The 22,407-nt window shown below is 33.6% G+C and overlaps 1 pseudogene; it reads right to left on the bottom strand.

The window, feature by feature from the left end:
* LOC149558745 (26S proteasome regulatory subunit S10B homolog B-like) overlaps window positions 1-22,124 on the bottom strand; it is a 32,011-nt pseudogene extending 9,887 nt beyond the window's left edge.
* Window positions 22,125-22,407: the final 283 nt, after the last annotated feature.

Genomic DNA, 22,407 nt, shown 5'->3' on the forward strand with positions numbered 1-22,407 from the left:
AAACACTATTTAATAGTAATTAATTTTCCTAGTAGTAAATAAATTATTTGTAAAGAGTAGAGAAAGTGCTAACGGTGCAAGGGATTTGTTGAGTAAAATACCCAAGTACTTCTAAACTATAGGAGTCACCAAGCTCGGGGAACTTAAAGAAATTCATTTAGCTTCAAAAGACTCTATCGATCCCTGATTCTCATGATCAAATAGTTAATCTCAATCAAAATCTAACATTGGCAGCAAAAATCTAAATTGCTATCAATGATTAAGTATGCACTAGTGACCACCCAACTAACCTTGGCAAGGAGCTTTTCAAAATGCATTCTTCCCCCCCATACATTTGCAACCTTGATGAATCAAATCTAGCAAAGTAAATAGCTGAAAATGTTTTTCATGAGGTCATCTCAGGTTCTACAAATGAATGTCATCTACAGTTCTGGGCATGCATATTAATACACCATCAATGGAACTCTCTATGGTAGATTTCTATGTCCCTGTGGTTCCAGCAACACCTGATCACCAAAGGGTGGATGATTCATCTAGAGATATTCTAAGTATGTTGAAGTTTAGTAGGCAATAGCTTGTAAAGGGCAAACCTCTGCATAAACATTTTAAATGACAAATGGCAAAAAAAAATTCTTTTGGGCATTTTTTTTGGGATGTGCTTCCTGTGCGCACCAAGAGAACACCAACATCTGCACTCATCTGCATCTGGGAGGTCCAGGAAAGTATCTGGTAACTAAGATCATATCTATATAATAAGTATTATAAGGCAAGTAATCCTTCCCATTAATCACCAATTCGAGTATTTTATGATGATTATAAAAAATCTTGTAGATTGCTCACTTGACTTGCTACTTGCAGATTTTAGGATTGAACTAAAGACTACAATTTGTAAACATACTCTCCTTGGATGAGTCATCCTCATCATGCTCCAATGTAGCCTGAAACAACATATTAGGCTGAGTTTCATAGGTGGTGGTGGTGTTGTTCCAAGCAGTTGGGACTTCCATGGGCCTAGAAAGTGGAAGCTGGTTAACAATGATCCTCAAGTTGCATGAATCCCTATCAAAACTAGGAGTGGTATTGTTATTATGTCACTCATAATACATGCCCTCCATGCTCAGAGGCACTGAATCCCTGTTGATGGAGTACTAGCCTAAGAAGTCCTCTAGTTTAGGGCTCACATGCCCTCTTGAATTCTTTTGAGACATGCCATATTGTGGTGCAGAGCACCTAATAAATTTTTTATTTTTTTTATGCAATGTAATAAGGCATTAGGATTGACAAAAATTTCCTCAAGGCCATCCACCATTTGTGATGGACACAAGACCCCAAGGTGACAATATGAACCTGGGCATCGATTGGTCCAAAGGTGGAATTTGATTTAGATTTTTTTTTCTAGGTTGGTTTAGTAGTTTTGAGTCTTAGAATGATCACTTGGAATGGTTAGAACCCATTTAGGTTGGAGGTTAGTTGGAATTCCAAAAATGCATAAAAATTGCAAAATTACATTAGCAATTTTTGCAACAAATTAGCAACTTTTTGCTAATAACTATAAAATTGTCATTGGTCAGTTAAAACTGTTGGAAAATGCCTTTATAGGCCTTGTACACTCGAATGAGAGGGCAAGAGAAGTTTTCAAATGTATTTTGCTTCCAAAATCTAATAAAGAACCTGTTGTTACAGCATTTTCACTCTGTTTTTTCTTACTATACGGATTTTTAATGGTTGTAAGGTTGTTGTTTTGCATTGTTCAGTTGGAGGTTGTATTTTAGATAATTTTGGCATTGGTTTGGAGGGAAGATCAATCTCCATTTGAAAGTTACACATTTTTCTTCCTCGCTGCCTATGAAACCCTCAAAATAAGAGTTTGGCCAAAGAAATGGCCCTAGTTTGAACTCCCACGGTTGGAAATCCTTCCAAATTTGTATGGGGCAAGCTAGGGCAATGAACTTCCATATTTTGAAGGTTTGGAGGTAGGAGGTTACAGCAAGGATTTATGGGAGCAAGCCCTAGGTCTAATATGCCCATGTATTAGACCTTATTTGATGCAATTTGATGAATCAGTGTGAAAGAAGGAAGTTGGGACTTGGTGTGAAGACAAAGAACCTTTATTTGGACTATAAGCACACTCTAAAGTTGGGAGTTTGATCCATGAACCCATATCATGGCCATTTTCCTTGTAGACTAAGCCTAAACTTGCTAATTAGGCCTAAGTGCATGATTGGGTTAATGCATGCTAGAGTGGAGTCAGGGTTCCAAAATTTGGAGTCTTTTAGCACTTTGAAAAGGGTATTTGAAACTGGTCTTAGATTTCCAAGTCCTTTGTAACAAAATTAAGTGGTTGGTGAAAAATAGTGTTGAGAGACCTAATTGCCTACTAGGTCTGTGGTATCAATGTTCATTATTTGCTGGCTGCAGAGAGTCTAATCAGTGGTATTCCTTGTTTGGATCATTATGAATGTTTCTTAAACCATCTCTAGTGTTTGGAAGTCATGAAGTCTCAAAATCCCACTTTTGCTACTTTGTGAAACAAGCCTAAATGTTGCATTCTTATTTGGGTGCTAACAACAGTCAAGCTGCTCATAAATCTGATCACTATTTGGTATATTTTGCTTGTGTTAGATGTTTTCTAGGCCCCTACTATTGTTAGAAGGTTTGAGGGGGTTGAAAACACTTTGTTTTAAGTTAAGTGTGGAGGGAGTCTTGCTTGGTGCAAGGGAGAAGAAGTTGGGGTTCAACCTAATGTGGAGTATTGGGTTGTGAGACCTATTGGATAGTGGTAAACAACAATATAGTCCCTTTTGATGTGAGAAAAGAATTGAATAACCCTGTGGTGTTAAGGAAATTTGGAGTAGCAACTTGATTTTTCTTGATACCTCCAAGGTGCTTAGACTTGTTTGGTGCTTCCAAATAGTTGCCCTGCATCATATTGTGTAGCCTGTACTCTTGAAAGCCTCTCGTCCACCATGTTTGTCAACTAAAGGCTTGTTGGTTGCAGTCTAGGGGGCTTAAATCATTCCAATCTATAAAACCAAAAGAAAGGAAAAAAATATGGTTTTGGAAATACATAATATTTACAAAACCAACTCTAAATCATCACTCTATAACCTAAAACTAATCCAAGTTCATGTTTAAAAGAACTATTCATTCCTAATAGATTTTTCAAGAGCCTTAGATATTCATGAAGATAACCCATAGGTTTTGGTTATGGACTTGTTGGCTACCATTTCTTTACCTTCAGTTTGGGACCTGCTGAGAACCTCCATGATAGAGAGAGAACCATCAGACCTCAAGTGCATAGTAGTATAGAATGGCCCCCCTCCACCTTGTCTATAGCTATGATGAGTTATACTTGAAAGAAGATCCCTACCCCCTAAATGGGGTGAGAGGGAGAATTCAAGCCAGCTATTATTGTTAGTTTTATTCATGGATTTCACTAGGTCTTATCACACAGACCACAACACTTCAGCACCGGTGTAAAGAATATAGCCAATATGCTTATGATTTCATTGTAAAAACTTCATCTAACTTAGAGAATTTCATACGTTAATCAATGCAGTTTAATCAATGATTTCATTTCCAATATTATGTCAATGCAAATATAAGACAATTCTATTTTAACAATTTGTTTATATGTCAAGTTAAAATTATAAAAAACATGCATCCAATACATGAGCCCACTTTGTCTAGAATAAAAGACAAAGCATTTATGCTGCATCCAATTTATGGTTGACTACTGAAATACAGCTCTACCATGGATATAAAGCACAATGAGAATGAGAGAAATTCTATTACCTGTTACTTGGAAATAAAATTAGTTGAGGAGGCAAGCGTGCATGAGTTGTCAAAACTGCATGTGCTTCTCAAATAGTTTCTATGGATAACAGGAAAAGTCTTCACATAACCTCATACATTTTATTATTGAAACACAATCAATATTTTTTTGATAGTGAATGTTTAGTAAAATGAAGCAGAGAAAAAGAAACACAGTTGCAGTACCACCCTTCTACCAAAAAAACACACCTAGTATACAATAATGGATAAGATCAAGACAACAATAATACTAGTCCTTTTGTTGATATGCCTTTTGAAGGTTGAATAAGGTCCTAATTTTGCTAACCTACTCTATTTTATCTGCTATACTTTCTGCTTTCAGCACAATTGCACTATGTATTGGAATAGAAAGCCATGAAACAAAGATCAACAACCATTTGGGCATAGAAGGTGCCAATTTAATATACAAATATGTGCACTTACAGTTTGAAACTTGAACCCCAAAAAGACACACACCTTTTACTACTATTTTGTATGAAACCTTGTTGTTGATTTTGAATGTAAGACTTATAGCTATAGCATCAAGACCATTTTCCTTTTTTGAGTTTTTAGAACTTGATTTAGCTGGAGTTGGAGAATCATAAGTACCATCATTTGATACCTCCTCAATAATACAGTCTCGTAACATGAAACATTCATTCAGTAAAAATTATCAGCAAGCTTAGCAAAGACATTAATTCATTAAAAAAATTTGTGGTGCATGCTAGATAATCAAGAAAACCAAATACTTCATACAAAATTACACAATGGATAAATAGATAGAAATAGTCGATCTCATTTTTTCGTTACTTGATTTAGAAGTTTAAAGGTTCCAATTACAAACAAAAATTTGTATCCTTCGAGGAACTTTTGAAAAAGACCAAAAGCCTTTACAATCGCAAGAGATCAACTTATAGTATACTTAAATGTTAGTAAAGATCTGCATTGTAAAGTTTCCTGGAAGTGACTAGCGCACATTACAATTACTATGCCACTTAGGCACCACGATATTGCTACATAGGCACTACGATAAACTTAACCATTTCTATTGGTTGGAGAAGCTATGTTGAATTAAAGTATATTGTTGTGAAGGAAGAAGGTATGCTCATCAAAACCTTATTAGAGTAGCTGGAAATATATTAGTAAAGTTCACAATAAATCTTCATGTGAGAATCTTTTGCATGAAGATTTGGGCTGCTAATAAATTCATAGTCCACATGTTTAGTTGATGGTATAAATAGCTATGTAGTTGATACTTCTAGCCATCTAAAGCTAGGTATTACTTTCTAATGTTAATCATATTGCCTGAATTGGGCATAGCAAGTCAGCAAGAACAAGGCATGTCAAACTCCTTTAAGAGCACTCAAATGTCTTGGCACTAATTGGTGGATACTCATTGTAACAACTTGGTCATCCATTGCTATCTGGGATCTTAGTCATCCATTACTATTTTTTGAAAGATATTGGTGAATATTGTAGTTTGAGGTGCACCAATATGAGGAATTAGAAGATAAGGAATCATATTAAGAAGTCAAATGATATGAAGGTATCATGTCAATACTAATGATAAATGAATTCAATCAAATAAAACATATTCATATGGAATTATTGACTAAGACCACTCTTAAAGAGGAGAGATCCACTTTTAGAGTAGGCCTCCCACTCCCAAACCCTGTCTTAGTTCCAAATCTTCATGTTTGAAAGCTATGGTTTAAGAACTTAATCATCTCTGAAACATATATAAACATAAATCTTCAGCAAAGGTGTATCCAAAGTTCTATTACAAATTACAACAATGACAAAATGATCCTACTTTAATCTATTGGGAACATTATAGTTCTAATGGAATGGTATTTATATTAGTAAAGATAGCCTAAATGTTGTTTGGATTGAACACCAGAATCTTGGCTCTCCAAAGAAAACAAAAAAAAATACCATCTATTTTTGAGTTCATAAATTTTGCAAGTAGTAAGGATAAGGCAAAGCATATCCAAAAGAGTACACAACATTATAAAGTATGACTAAGGTGAATGATTATAAATTTCTCCTGGTTAATAAAACATGATAGAGATATTGTATTTAAATATTTATGTCAATGGTTGTTGTAGCTAGAATTAAGCTAAGAAATAATGGTGGACAAAATTTATGTATGGAAGACATTGAAAAGAAGATCAATGAAGGCTTTGGTGATGACTTGAAATGCTTTCAATAGATACTCCACTTGTTGTTTGCAACTGAAGAGAGTAAAACTCAATCAGAAAGCCACATGTATTGCTTATCCAAACTAAATATATACATATGATAGAGCTTTTACATATCACTCTCAAATTTGCATTCAAAATAGTAGCCATGAACTATTTTAATGTACATTTGGAAAAAATCAATTACATATATGAAAAGTGTAGTATAGTTGTACCAACCACCACTAGAATGAAATCAAAACTAATTTGGTAAACGGAGAATAATGCAAATCAGTACATCAATTATAACACACACAAAGTATTTAAAACATATTTTGACTTTCAAAAGTAGATAGGGAGCTTTTTAGACACATTTCATATCACTTATTCTACTCTTTCAATTCCTAATATAGAAAACAGTTGTATGCATAGTATATTTTGGACTCCAGATTCATAGTACATTCAGAAATGGAGAAGTTTGAAACAAAATTTTTGACTATCAAACAAAGTAACAATAAAAGATTCATCAGCAACTTATACCTCCAAATTAATGACTCCTCTAAAATGCCTTTCTTCTGGTTTTCTGGTGTAACCAAGCTGCGAGAACGTCAAACCCAATTCATTAAGATGTATAACTTTAATTGAACAAATTACAATTCTATTGTACACATCAAATGCAATAAACCTTTCCAGATTTCTCATTCAAAGCAAACCATTGCCAACTCCAACCATTTGTTTTTGCACTTTTCTTCAGTAAATACCCTGGCATCATCAATCAATCTTATTTAAAACCTCATATAAAATTCAAGAGTAGATTACCACAATGATGGGCAATTTCTTTTGATTCATACAATTGTACATAAATGTATACTTCTATAAAGAATCAGATAAACAAGCCCCAGCATACCAAAAATACATTACTAAAAGTAATTTTCACAAAACACATAAAAATATCAGAACTTTGATGCTTTATAATGTTTCTATACTACTTATAATCCAATGCATCTCTCGTTTGCATCAGAAATGCAGAACCAAAATTCAAAAAACTAGAATATTCTAAAAGCAAGCTTTACTCTAATTTGGTTTTCAATCAACTATTTCCTTGTAATTCAACTTTTTTTTTATTTCATGTCTAATCAAAGGTTAAGTTAGACAATTTATGTCAAACCCTAGAGTGCAGAATCTACATACCATATGCTAAAGTTTAACACAAATGAATAGACAAATCTTTGCTATCAATGACCAAGAAATAAATTTGAAATAACAAGGAGCTGCTAGATATGGATTCTTCAAAAATGAGCAAACAAAGTTTTCAGCTAGGCATTGACCTACAATGTGAGTTATTAGTACATGTCTCATGCACATCTCAGTTTGAACGCGCCAGCTAGTGGGTTACGCTATTAAGAATTAGTGAGAATGAAACCTAATAAGTAATAATGTTGTGCATATGAATACAACTTATCAACCAAAAGAAAAATTTTATTAATGAATATATTCATCATAAGGTTAACCACTAAAAGAGACGACAGAGTCCTCAAGGCAAAAAAAGGATATTAATTCTAAATCAGTTGAACATATCAAAAACATTGGACCTTTTAAATGCTATTTAGAGTACACATGGATTGCCAAGCTAGAATGTATTCTCAAGCACGATTATGATGATAAAATCCAAGAGTATAAAAAAATTGTAAGTCAAGACAAAAACATTTCCCCTTTAGACTTCTACCTATCAGATTAGTAATATCTTACATTTTTACCTTAATAAAAACAATCGTTTGGTCGTGCCACAAAACAAAAAAGAATAAAATGTGAATAATATACGAGCTAAATGAAAAGAAATCCCCTTGAAACTTCCATTTTCCAAATTGGGGTCTATATAAACAATTAATCTTTACATTTTACCATAATAAAACTAAACAATTATAATGACATTTATTTACAAACCTAAAAGAGAATGGTGAGCTGAGCCAATGGAGCAGTACAGGTTTTTCTCATAGCACCAACCACCCCTCCTGCTAAAAGCTACGATATCATCCCAACATGTGAATGTTTTATGGAATGTTGCATATACTTCTTCACCCCTCTATCCACCCCACCATGCTAGAATTGCTCTGCACTATTCAGTGACCCAGTTGATCTTGTCGTTAACTGCATCCTGTGAGGAGAAGTAACCCCTGCCTCCAGCTAAAAAAAATTTAGCCCTAATTCATTGAAAGAGTAGAAACCCCAGAATCAAACATGGGCTACCAATTCATATCTACTGCTCTAAATTAGAAAGAACAAAACATGGAAAGAGAATTCCAATCAAATGTTCCCAATCAGCGCATCTTCAAATGAACCCACACACACCAAAATCATAGAAGTTATAAGAAATGATTCTCATTTTTAATGGTTGGTCAAAATTTTGACCAACACGAAGCCTACATGTAAAAAAAGATATTTTTTCCTTTAACATTTCGACCAACCTAAACTTGTTTTAGGGCAAGGTCTAGATAGAAGCCAACTACCTTCACCTCTTGAATCATAATAAAATCAACCTCTTTTGTAGATCTCAATAGTCTCTTAACTATATAATTATTTTTATGGGAGTCAATACCACTTGCATTCCATGAAATAAATTTCATGTAGCTCATTGATTAACCCTTTATCTAACATCCAACAAAGCTTGACTGATCTTCAAGAAGTTACGTAGGTAAACCTCACAGGGTTCGATCTTTGTTTTGGGGGATTCCCACTAGGGGGACTGCCCCTCTTTTTTTCAATAACTGGATCTTCATTTTCAATTTAATTCTTAGGCTTGATAGATCCCCTCAATCTCCTCTTATGAGGACTACTCTATGCAACAAAAACAAAACCTTCTACCTCACCCCATATCCTTCCATCTGCATATTAGAGACATTGTCCCTCTATCCAAAGACACCTCTCTCCTCATTTACTACAATCATTGCCTCTTCCTCAATCATCTTCATTACAAAAGGGCAAGTTAGTGTGGGGCCCCTCTTAGGTAGATATTCTAAAATGTTAGGCAGAGAGGCAAGGGTGGAGGAGCTAGAATAAAAATGACTTCAAAGCTTGAGAGTTTGTTATCTTGTTAAGTATCATAGATAACTTTTAGCCCATTAGGCTTATCTAGCCTAAAATTCTTCCCTCCCTCCACTTTCTCTATATCATAGGGTAGCACCATCTCCACCTTCTCTACTAAAGAGGGTGAGGGAGAGGTAGAATCAAGGTTAGAGTTAATAGGGGTGTCTTTCATGTAGGGTTTTATTTTAATAGCCTCATCTTTGTTTGTTATTTTCTCTATCACAATTTGTTGGGCATTTATCCTTCCATGCCTAGGTTTTTCCTTATTTCTAGGGAGACCAAAAACAATAATTTTAATGTTAGGTAAGGAATCAAATATCTTGGGGTGAGGTCTTCAATCTTAAGAGGAGATGTCATTTTATCAAAAGCACCTTTGAACTAGTCTAGAGGTTTTTTGATGTTTTGATTAGATTCCAGATGAGTCCTTGGGGGTGTGAGTATATGAACATGATTCTTGATCCTGTTCACAAAAATTCTAGGCTTAACAAAAGGCTTAAAAATAATTGGCTCTTTAGGATTCACGCAAGGGGAAGGGCCAAAATCATTTTTAATCATAGGTCAATTTCAGCATTGGTGATCCTCCCTCATGCACAAAAAACATGCATGAGGGCCTCCTACAGAATTGATAGGGCATCAAATTGTGGACTCATCAAGGTCAAACTAGATATTTTGTGGCATAGGTGAATTAACATTTAGAGCTATCAAGACCTAGGCATCAGTGTTAGGAATCATCATTTTAGATCTATCAAGCTTAAAAACTTTTCCAAGAGGTGTGAGGAATTGCAGGATAAAGTTCCACAGGAAGGGTGGGAGATTATTAATTGTAATCCATCTAGGGAAGTAATCAAAATATTTTCTTTACTAGTAGCCTCCTTTGACCAAGGAATTGACCTAAAATTATAGTTGCCCACTTTCTAGAAGCATCTCTTTGTGATCAATTTTTGGGATTTGGCATCACAAAAAAAGATAATAAATAAACTATTTGTTGTCATCCTAGTGTATGAAAAAAAGAGTCCAAATTTTCCTTCTCATATTCTATTCAACAAATTAGTTAAGAATTATGGGATGGAAAGGAGGATACATCATCAACATAAAATAATAGAGCACAATTACATAGTTTGATTTACTCATGTTTAATAGAAACAAACATATGGGAATTAGGGCATACAACAAAATCTACTAGCAAGGGTCCCTTACCGCTATTCCCTTCTTCCACAATAACGACCAATTAAGAGCACTCCTTTTTGATGAATTAGGCTCCCTCTAAGAGTACTAGGGTCCCCTCAATAGCTTGTTTAAATGTCCTAACTGTTGACACAACAATATATACTCTAAGAATATATCTTTTCCAATTCCTAATAAATGATTCGAACTATCGAGTTTACTCTATGGTTAAACCCACTCTGCTTGGAACCCTATTTGCAAAACCTTCACCAAGTGTCATGACTTATGAACCATTCATTAGAAATCCCCTTAAGCTCATCAATTGATAAGTAGGAGATATTTTTCCACAACAAGTCAAATTGTGATATTGATATCAAGATTTAACTGTGTTTTTGAGTCAAACTCATTGACCCATATTTCACGAGTAGTGGTTCACTAAACCCATCTCTCATGAGAATGAATGGAACACTTAGCACTCAATGGATCTAGGTGATGCTCATAGAGGTGAAGCACCAAGACTTCCCAGGAGGTCACCCATCCTAGTATTACTCCTGCTCTAGCGCACTTAGCTATGGAGTTTCCTCCATGGTTAAACCCACTCTGCTTGTGACCCCATTTGCAAAAGCTTCACTAAGTTTTTTACCTTATGAAGTATTCATTAGAAAGCCCCTTAAGCTCATCAATTGATAAGTAGGAGATATTTTTCCACAACAAGTCAAATTGTGATATCACTATCAAGATTTAACTGTGTGAGTTTTGAGTCAAACTCATTGACCCATATTTGATGAGTAGTGGTTCACCAAACCCATCTCTCATGAGAATAAATGGAGCACTTAGCACTCATTGAATCTAGGTGATGCTCACAGAGGTGAAGCACCGAGACTTCTCGAGAGGTCACCTATCCCAGTACTACTGCAGCTCGAGTGCACTTAACTACGGAGTTTCCTCTAGTTAAAACCACTTTTCTTGCAACCCCATTTGCAAAATCTTCACCAAATATTGTACCTTATGAATCATTCATTAGAAAGACACTTAAGCTCATCAATTGATGAGTAGGAGATAATTTTCTACAACAAGTCAAACAAAGGCAAGATACTCCTACAATGTATGCATAAACCCACAAGAGCAAACAATGCTCAAGATGGGGTCATAACATAAAGAAATAATTTCTCAAAGATTGTTTACTTAAAATCTAAATTACTGGCCTTTGTAGTGGTTTGGGTTCAGGTTCATAGCTCTAGTTTGAGGAGTTTATCAAAAAGAATCTGGTGTTGAGTTTGTCAATACAAAAACATATAAAATAAAAAATGTGTATATTTGTAGCAGTATTTCAGTTCAAAATACTAATGATATATTAGTGAAACTCAAATGTTATAATATATATTAAAATTAAATAATAATAATGTCAATTGTCAACAGTGAGTCATCATTTTTTTTTAAATAATATGGGACTTACAAAATATCATCACCATCTATATTAGATGATATAGGTAGTGGTAAATTAGAAGAACCACAAATAGGGCTCCACTAGCATTGGCATTGGCACTAGCACTCCAATACCCACAAATTTACCAATAGTCATCATCAACATCAAGTCCAGCAAAATGGGAAGTGGAAGATCCAAGTCAATATGTTATGGGCTTATTATCTCAGTCCCTTGTGTCCCCTCTTAGCCACTTTGTTTAAGGAGCAGTAGACTTGAATGCACATAAACCAAGTCCTTTTCCTTTTTTCAGTGTAGCCAATTGCACTTTACTAAGTAGATCCAGGAGTGTGTGATCCAATTCCTCACAAGTGTAGATGAACTAGCAAGCTATTGTGAAAAAATATAAGGGTTAAGAATTTTTCTTAAAAATTATGATATTGCTATCAGGAAACTTTGTAGTTAAGTGTGCTCAAGCTATAGTATTAGGATGGGTGACCTCCCATGAAATTCCAGTGCTCCACCTCTGTGAGCATCACCTAGATCCAATGAGTGCTAAGTGTTCCAATCATTCTCATGAGAGATGGGTTCAGTGAACCACTACTCATGAAATATGGGTCAATAAGTTTGACTCAAAAATCACACAGTTAAATACTAATAGCAATATCACAATGTGACTTACTGTGGAAAAATATCTCCTACTTATCAATTGATGAGCTTAAGGGCTTTATAATGAATGGTTCATAAGGCATGACACTTGGTGAAGGTTTTGCAAATGGAGTTGCGAGCAGAGTGGGTTTAGCCATGGAGGAAACTATGTAGTTAAGCATGCTAGAGTTGGAGTAATACTAGGATGGGTGACCTCCTAAGAAGTCTTGGTGCTTCACCTCTGTGAGTATCACCTAGATCCAATGAGTGCTAATTGTTCCATTCATTCTCATGAGAGATGGGTTCCATTCATTTCATTAAATATGTATCGACAAGTTTGACTCAAAAATCACATAGTTAAATCCTGATAGCAATATCACAATTTGACTTGTTGTGTTAAAATATCTCCTACTTATGGATTGTATCTTATCAATCACCATTTCAAACATAGATTATACATTTTATAAATGCTACTTGTTTATGAATACGCATTTATGGATTGCAGCAGCAGTTGTAGAAGAACAGTCTTGGTTCATTTCATTATAAAAATATTTCTTCTTTAGTTGAGTCATAATATTCATCTAGCAACCTGTGGTCATTTTTTCCTGTCAACATTCTCAACAGCAAAACAAAATCATGCAAAATCTTTGTGTAAGTCACTTGACCTGATTTGATTCTTATGTAGTTGATCAGATTATTGTGTGTTATTTTTCAATTGATTCTAAGTCATTTTTCTACTTTTTGTTATTGAAGAGTCATTTCATAATTCGATTCATCCTCACTGTGATCACTGTTGATGTATTGGTAAGAATCGCCAAATTTCTCTCTGCCAAATTATTATTATTTGTGGATCAGAAGTATTTAATGCTCATTCCTTGATTATAGAGTTAATGATGACGTTTTCATTTTGTTTTTAAGTTTAGAAGTTTGACATTAAGAAGTTTTGAGACCCCACCTGAGACCCCCAAATCACCTTGCCAACTCATGAGGGTCACTATTCAAAAGGCACTTAATTAGTTTGGAAAAAGTCAATTCATTTAAGTAGCGTAAACCATAACAGCAAAAAATTGATGACTATATGAGTCTTACTCATTTCAATGTTAGTTGGATTTTCTTTAGTATTGCTGATGTAACAAACCTGAGCGGTTGAACTTAATAGCTCTAAAAGCATGTGTAGTAGGTTAAGATATGGGTAACCTTAACTTGTAGGTTGATGTATGGTAGTAGTTTCAATATTGTTCCAGCAATAGATGTTAATCTTGCAGAATAAATATTGGATCAGATTTGAGTTGCACCTTGGATTTCAAGCATATTGCATGTATTATGAGTTAAGTTGAATTTACAATATCTAGTTTTGTACAAAAAAATCTAATGTATATTGTGATGTAAACATAGATAGTCTATTCTAGTTATTGTTTTGTACAATTTTAGTTAAAGACACACAAGTCAACAAACTTCTTGTTGATGTACTTTGTTGGATTAAGTGAAAGTTAATAATCAATTGTATTTGTGAACTTTTAATAAAGAAATGAAGTAATGGCTAGACTACATTTAATATGACTATTTTCTTTCATTTATTGATGATTTTTTCCCATCATTTATTGATATCATTTTTATGACTTTTCCCTGTCATTGGTTAAAACTAAGGGTGAAAGATGTAGAATACATATTAAAAAAATTTGATTTAAGTACAACATAATCCTAATCAATAGCATCACTCTTGTAGTCTTCCCTACCTCACCCACCGTGATAGTTTGAAAAGTGGTCTACAAGTTGTAATACATATAAAGTTTAGGTTATGGTTGTCAATAAATTGCATGAGGAAGTAGATGCTTTTTCTTGTTTTGTAGAGTTGCTGAGTAATTTTTTGGACCATTTTTCCTAGAAACTAGACAATAATACTGTAGGCATCCATTCTACAATGGTACAAATGACAAAACTTTTGAAGACACATGATGAAGAGTTGTGGCGCCATCTTGATGCTACAACCAAGGTATGGATTTAACAAATCATAAGAATACTAAGCAAAATTTAACTAGTTAACATGAAAGTAGGCCTTAATGTGCTCAAAAGTATACAAATGTAAGGTGCAGATACAAATTTTAAAAAAATAACAGGGGCTTTCAAACAACAATTATATGACAGAAGAAATTTATGCAGTAACTAGGATAGCTAAAAATTCAACAAACATTTTCGCTAAATAGAGTGGTCAAACAGATTCAAAACAATAGAGAGTGATTAATCAAATGTCAATCTATAAAAAAAAACTTCAACTCACCTTTGTAACGCTAGGCTGGAGACTCTTCAACGTTTCCAGGTGTTATTTAATCCTTTCACACCGCCTTCTTTCTGAAATCTCTTTCAATGTCAACTTTGAAGCATTCATGAGCTCTCCTCTGCTACAATCAAGCACCAAAGAACCCAAGATGTCAAACCCTATTGGTACTGAAGCTATAAAACCCTTTTGGCACGTACTTATGGCCACAAAACACAGCGTAGAAAATGGTTGAGTGCATAAGCTATCTTTCAGGTCACATAACAATTAAATTAGGGCGGCAAACAGCAATTTTTTTAATTTTGACATAGTGTGAGCCAGTGTTGGTCAAAATTTTGACCAACACGGGCTTGTATTTAACAAAAAGTATATGTTGCCTTGCACATTTTGACCAACTTGACCCCAATTTATTAAATGGTCAAAAATTTTGGTCAAAAATTGGGGTCAAAAGTACTAGTGTTCATTCACCGAGTTACCCAATGTATGACAAGTACCAACATTTGGAAGTGATTTTTGTGAGCTGACTTGTAGGATTTATTTTGTTCATGACATTTATGTTAAGACATTTTATTGGGATGCATCCAAACCATTGTTGGGTTGGCCTTCCTCTTATGTAATGTTCCAGAATAATTTGTAAGCCATTTTGGCAAGTATATATAGAGTGTTTAGGCTTAGAGTTAGGTAAGGTTTTTGCAGAAGAAGATTAGAGAGCATAACTGAAAATGTGAATTTGTAGTTGGATCTTTGAATGTGAATGTATTTGTAATTTTTCATAACTCAGAAGGTCTTGTAGTTGTGTATGTATGAAGATATTTTGATGAATCAATAAAAGTATTTCATTCTTCCTTTGGTTTTTGTTCTTTGTGTTTGCTTCCATTGTGTTAACTCTTGCAGGGTGGTTTGGATAGCTGGGTGAGCCTTTGGCCCTAGTTATTCACCCTTTTGCCTACGTCAATAAATCTAATAACAAAATTTTTATAGGAAAGTAAACTGTTAGCCCCTTTTAGGAACTAACCTATTTTTAAATCTGAATTTGAAAAGAAACTTGTTTGCAACGGTCTCATTTTCAAATTTTCTAGGGTGGGAAATTGTTGTCAGAAACCCTAAAGAACAAAGAAGAAGGTTTATCCTCATTTTATTTTTGAACCTTTCATTTTAAGGTTTTATTTTGATAAAGGGTGATCTTATTAAAAGCAGTATAACCTAACCTTTTCATGTTTTATTTTATCCCTTTGTCATGAGACTTAATTAAATCAGATCCTTTCAGATCTCAAAGTCTCGATATTTTTTGCCTGTGGTGGACCCTTGATGTGGATTGTTTTTTATAACCATCATATCTAAGTTGAATCAAGGGTCATCACATTGTTGTTGAAAGAAAGTAGCACTAGTACATTTGGGCCCGAATTGCGACAGCAGTCTGTCACAATTGTGATGACCAATTGTTGCCCAACTAATAGTAGCATGAATTGGTCCCCATAAGACGAGTGTCATACTTTTGCTATCACAAATTGAAATGGAAAGCTAGTATATCGCAAGTGGGATGTGTAAAGCCATCACAATTTGGAAAAAATAAAGGTGAAGAGTACATCTTCACACCATCATAATTTGGACAACAAATTGTTGCAGTTACAATGGCTGACATTTTCACTTTGTCATCTCGCTTACAATGGAGTTTCTACATGCCCGATGGGAATTCGTTGGATTGGATGTCACAAATGTGATGGCATGCGACAGCAATGTTATTTGAGCAACAACCATCTAGAGGATGTTACCATATCAAGTGCGACATTGTGCGATGGCAATGATGTGAGAGTGATGGCTTCCCGTCGAGCAAGACGTCACAATTGCAATGGCTCGCTACATTATAAAAAGAAAATTTTGGTAGTTCTAGTATTCTATTGTTAGTTTTTGCCATGGCAAAGAACTCTAGAGGCATAGGCATCTAGAGACACCCTAAATCTTGTTCTGACCCATGGGCTAGAGGACAAGCCTTGAATCAACATTATAATATCTTTTAAAGCATGATTGAAGTCATTGAAATAGTATGGATCGTATTGGAGATTCAAACAATGCCTAACAACATTACATCAAAATTTTAAAAAGAAAAGCGTGACTTAAGTCTTAAGCAAAATAAGGACCACACTGGTCAATGATCACATTGTTTGGATCACATTGTCTACCACTTGAACATAAAAGATTTCTCAAATAAAGCCAAACATAACTTTTGTATTTTTTTTTTTGAATTAAACAATAGATATTTAATACATAGGTCGACTCTTGAACAACTTGACTCTAGTTTCTTTGCTTCATTCAACTTGCGAACAGATTGAACGGCAAAGATAAGTACAAGTTACAGGCCAAAGAGCACAAGCAACTCCAATTTTATAAAATGCTAAATAGAAAGGGAAAGAAAATTCACCTTCATAAAATCTTCCTGGATTACATAATCATGCTCTCCATGAATGGCTGCCATACCAGCTTCTGTACAAATGTTACAAAGATTTGCTCCATTGAAGCCCTAATAAAAGTTGAAATAATCTCAGCTATATAGTAATTAATCAAACAAACAATTACCAACTCTAGAACATACTAGAGTAGTATAGGATAAAAACTCAAATATTCTGGATAAATTTTAAATTTTTAAAGAAGCAGAACAAGACCTCGAAAAGCTTTACAACAGCTTCAAAATCTATCTCTCTGTGTTTTGCAATCCCTACAACATGTATTTTCACTATTTTCATTCTTTCTTGTTCATTTGGAAGTGGAATATCAATCTTTCTATCGAAACAACCAGGTCTAAGTAGGGTTGGGTCTAGAACATCAGGATGATTTTTTGCCATGACTATTTTTACCTACATTTAATGTTAAAACTAACAAAATTTTTAGGTCACAATGAAAAATACACTACCTTGAAGAATATTAAATAAGTTAAATAACATAGTTTCTTGTTTAATGTAGTTGATTGACAATTACAGCAGCTTGACCACCTCAAAACACAATACCTTTCCTAATTGATCAAAACCATAAGCAATTCCATTAAAGTTCTTTGAATTTCTCGATCAGCACTTGTTCCTTTAAACAACATCCACCAATTGCATCAATTTCATCCATAAATATGATGCATGGCTGCAAAAAAGCCCTACTATAACATTAAGAATTTCATTTATATTAATCATTATACTTGTTAGTAGATTGTAATGCAATTACTAAGAGGAATAGGGTTGTAGGCATATAGAGAAATAATTTTTAGTGTCAATATCTTCAAATTCTTAGATGTGATGAGCTAATAATTCAACATACACAATGTTTTGAAATAAAAAATAAACTATTACTATATATATATATATATATATATATATATATATATATATATATATATATATATATATATAATATTAGCATTTTTAATTATATTAACAAACACCAAAAATTAGTCTTTTGATGTTCAAATGAATAAGAGTCATACCTGGTGATCCCATGCATAACCAAACATTTCCCTGATCAACCTTGCACTTTCACCAATATATTTATCTATTATAGCACTTGAAACCACCTGAAAATAGTATTACAAAAAGAAGGCATAAATCAAACCTCAAGTACAAGAAATAAGAAAGTTGGGTTGCATAAAAGTAAGATGGATATCAAAAAAGCTAAGCTACAACCTTAAGGAAATTGGCATCAATATTACTAGCAATAGCTTTTGCTAATAGTGTTTTTCTCATTCCAGGAGGTCCATATAGAAGTACTCTCTGAAATTGGTGAAAAAAGAATCAACCTCTATGAAAGAATTCCAACAAGAATATATAAAACATGTAAGTTGAAATTTACATTTAAACAAGTAATTACCATGATTAATTTGCACCCCACACAAATTTTACCTTAGGAGGTTTGATTCCAACCCTTAAAAAGTATTCAGGATTCATTAAAGGAAGTTCAATAGACTCTCTCATCTCCCTAATTTAATTTTTGAACCCTCTTACTATTAAGTAGCTCACATTGCTAGGATCCTCATGTAGCATATTATAAACAACAGGGTTCACCTGCATCCAATATACACAAACAAAATGGTTAGCCTTTTTTCCAAAAAATCCCTTCAAAGATTTTGATATAATTTTTTCTTATTAATAGCTTGTTGATGTGAGATTCTAATGCTAGGTACCTCACGAGAAAGAGCCCTCATTATTGTAAGTATTATCATGTCAAGAACAACATGTGTACTTGCAGTGAGCTTATCTTTATCTGCCTTATTATGTCACCCAACAACATATCTTGGTCCACTGCTAGCTTTCACAATTTTTGTACAAAGAAAAATTCATAATCACAAAATTAGAAAAACTAATTTACTTCAATAGTACAAGCATGAATAGTTAAATATTGATTTTTTAAAAATCAAACATCCATTGGAGATAGAATCATAGATTCATAGGTGATACATATATTAGAACGACAGTGAAATAAAGTATGATCCTACCACATCCACATTCTCTTATTGGGAAAATCTAAGAAATGTAAGAATGTTTGAAAGGGATTTTTTGAAGTACCCTAAAAATTATGGGAACAATATTTCAAAATAAAAATAACAAGGATTAAGGATAGGAGCAAGAGATGAGGATGCATCCAAATGGGGGATAAGGAACCTGGAAAATAATTATGAGCATATTTATGAAATTATATATGTTCATCACCTTTCAAACTACATTTATGCATTTGGTTTCATGTTGAACATGTAAATATCATATAGAAGAATGTATGAAATTAATGCAAAGTAATAAAGAAAAAACTATCTAATGGTCCTTGATTAATTTTCCAACTGTAGCCATGCCAAAATATGTCATTTTTACAATCTTATATCAATTAGTCACCCTTCCAACAATATTTGTGCATTTTATTGCATGTCAAATATGTAAATATCATGGATACTAAATGTTTGATATTGATATTAAGAAATCAAGGAAAATTTATCTAGTACACCTTGATTACTTTTCAGATTGTACCCATGTTAAAACCTGTCATAGTTTTCTAATTGTACCCATGTTGAAACATGTCATACTTACTATACTATATCATCAAATCACCTTTCCAAAACTATTTAAATAATTGATTGCACATCAAATATGTAAATGTTGGACTATTGAGACAAATAATGACAATCGAGAAAAAACCATCTAATGGTGATTGACCAATTTTTTGAGTCTAACCATGTATGTCAGTGAACCAAGTAAAAATTTAAGGAAATTGTTAAGTAATAAACCAGTATGCTAGTATTTTTGTCTATGAAATTTGTCACCTTCAAAGGAACATAAACTACCCATACACACTAGTACATAAAATAAAATGAGAGATTAAGCATGGAACTATATGTTGAGCTCTATTATGGAAAAAAAAAATGTGTATCTATAGGACATAATTACACTTCAGTTGTTATTTAGAAGTGGTAATAAATAGAAAATGTTACCTGGGAAGGCTAAAAAATTAAAAGGTTCCCTGTAATATTATTCTACATATCACCACACTCAAAAGAAATAATGAGAATAGTTCATGAGAACACTGTGAAACAATAGAATGCACTAGCACATGAATTATGGTGTATTCATATACTATGGAAGATTTCTTTCTCCTTTTAATTCTACTACCTCCCAACATATCAAGTCAATTTGTATGACAAGATTCATTTAAAAATTACAAAATATATCATGAATCAATGTATACTTTAGAATGATCTAATATCATATGTTTCCACTATTCAAATTCTTCTTCATGTCTCCCAATTTACAACAAAAGTTATCAAAAGAAATCATTCAATGAGAAAATGGAAAATATAACAATAAGAGGAGGAAAGCCTAGTGACTCATACCTTTTCCCATCCTAGTGTCATAATTAAAATGCAAGACAAGACATGAGGAACTGCCAATACAAAAATAAAGATATGTAGTTGATGGAGTCCATCTTGTGACATAACAGGAACCTTCCCCTACATCAAAATAAGAACTTGGACAAGATCATTTAATTTTCTTTCCATTAGAAAAATAGCTCCATTCAATCTGAATATACAAGAAAAAAAATCTACCTTTGAAGCACAATGACCAGTTGCAACCTCATATGTTGCCAAGCTCCGCCTTAATGGTGTTTCATGAGAAGCTATGAACATGAGCTTTCTATGTATTGAAAACATTGAAGTCTCATCAACACTACTATCTTCTTCTTCTGAGGACTCCTCCTTTGGACATGGAAGGAAAGAGTCTCCTAGATCTCAAATATACAAATCTCTACAATTCTTGTCTGCCCAACAATAAGCAGAAGCGAGATAAATCCCAACAGCATCAATTTTGCTAGCAATTCAAAAGAAATCAAGCTAAATACTTTAATTATGTTATTTACATTTAATCATGCTTTCTAATATCTTTCTTTTATTTATATGATGAATCATAGAATGTGATCCAAGACGTTGACGCAAAAATAACAACGTAATCAAACATGATTGTAGATAAATAGAAATAATAGAATACCTTAGAGAGGAATAATTTGAGGCAATCCCACAAAAAGTCATTCTTTCGAATGCTTCATACACTACAACTAAATTTTATAAATTAATGAGTTTGACTATGACATCCTTCTACATTTCTTGAAACCAAGAGATTCACACATTTAGTTATCATGTAATTATAGGTTAATGTTGAGCTTCACTTGGCTTCGAGAATAGTTTAATATTCTCTACTAATCAGGGCCAACCACATGGAGGTGGAAACTCATTTGACCCCACCCCTCAACATCTAAATTCCCCATTAACATCTAAAATTCATTCATTATATTAATAAAATGTAACATTCATGAATTATCACATAATAACATTCATTAACACATTAGTTTCATTAGGACATTCACATTAACATTAAAACATAAGATTCATTAGAACATTCACATGAACATAAAATACAACATAAATAAAACATCTAGACATAAACATCAGTCATTATCAAATAAGTTACATAATTTCACATGAATCATTTCTTTTTTGTTTTTTTTTTGTTTGTCCTTCCTTATATTGTTGCAGAGGCATATCCATGTTGTCATTGATATTTCTTCTCACTCGTGGATGTGCACTCTTTTTCTATTGCAAAGGTGGGTCATCTACAATAAAAAATAAAAGGGTTAAATTTTAAAAAATTGAGATTTTAAAGATTTTAAAGAATATTGTAGCACTCTTTACCTTGTCCAACCATATCATATCACCTACTGGCTTGGACCTCAACACACTCATCAAGAACAACATATGCATCCCCTATGACTGCAATACAAGATGTTATTCTTCATCCATCTCATCATCAGGATCATTGTCATCATCAACATCATCACCACCACTATCTTGGTCATCGTCATCTTCATCATCATCACCGTCGTCATTCTCATCATTGTCATTGTTATCAGTAGAAGTATCATCATCATGATCAGTAGAAACATCAGGAGCATCAGAAGCATCATCAACTAACTCTCGATCATGATCCACTGCTTCCTCTTCCTCGGTATCTTCTTCTTCCATTGCATTATACTTTATTGGCCTTCCCCTTGGATCATGTCCAACAAAAAATGACCAACTCAATTATGTGGAACCTCTAAGTAAAATACCTTCTCACATTGGCTTGGAAGAACATAGGGCTCATCCCCAACTAGCTCAAACAACCTTGTATTAATCATTGGAAATCCATTCTCATGTTCAATAACAATTCTATTAAGATCATTTTGATTGAATCGTAGTTTGTACTATTTGACAAAAAAGAGAACTAATTTGAACGAATTAAAATCACAGTCAAGTATATCAACTA

Source organism: Cupressus sempervirens, chromosome 5, assembly GCF_028749045.1.
Source record: "Cupressus sempervirens isolate cs-2001-9-10 chromosome 5, ASM2874904v1, whole genome shotgun sequence".
NCBI lineage: Eukaryota > Viridiplantae > Streptophyta > Pinopsida > Cupressales > Cupressaceae > Cupressus > Cupressus sempervirens.